Source organism: Uloborus diversus, chromosome 6, assembly GCF_026930045.1.
Source record: "Uloborus diversus isolate 005 chromosome 6, Udiv.v.3.1, whole genome shotgun sequence".
NCBI lineage: Eukaryota > Metazoa > Arthropoda > Arachnida > Araneae > Uloboridae > Uloborus > Uloborus diversus.
In genome coordinates, this window is record NC_072736.1 from 128,760,846 (window position 1) to 128,761,712 (window position 867).

Here is an 867-nt window from a genome sequence, read left to right on the forward strand (position 1 = left end):
AATTTAAATTATCTGAGAAAACATTTGCTCTCATTTTGATAAAGTAAACTCTTGGTAATTCAGTAAAATTACTGTTCAAAAGAAAAAAATTAAAAGAACCAATAGTATTGTTTGCCTCTCCCCCCCCCCCCAACCTCCATCTTCTTCCAAATTCCCCCCCCCCCCCCCCGAAACAAAATCCAGCCTATGGCCTTGAATCATGTTGGTTATTGAAAAAAATAGATTAAAATGAAGTTAATGGAATTAGTAAAATTTTACTCTTTTGAAAACTTTTATATTGCTTAAAATTTAACAAAGCTTAAAATTCTACTTGTTATTTAACTTTACATCCACTATACGAAAATTAAGTTTAAAAGTCTCCATTGGAATAGTGGAAGACCTATTTCAGTTCACATTTTGGCGATGCAGCAGATGCAAAAACAACAAAGCCATTTCCTAGTGTTTCTGCAAAATCTGTTTTGTGGAAAGAATATTTTTTTTTAATGGTGGTTTTTTATCAATGCTGAGTCCTTGCGGAGCCAACTAGATCTTTCATTCTTAGTCTCAGATTTGCCTGGAATAACGATGCACTACCCAAGATGATCTCGATCCATTTTTCCTAAGTGGGGCGGAACAGGTTTCTGCCAAGCGATCATATACTCACAGTTGCAGGGTGAGGCGAATCATGGATATTAACTTGAATGCTCTTTAAACAACTTATACAAAGTTTCTATATCTTGGTAGCAGTTAAGTTTTTTAAGTATCAGAAGAAAATTAAGGTGCTTCTTTCATGAGTAGCTATATAAAATCCAATTTTCTGATTGTTCAGTGAGTATTTTGAATCTGTTGTAAACATTCTTAGTTTATTTATTTGTTTCTAAATTTCAG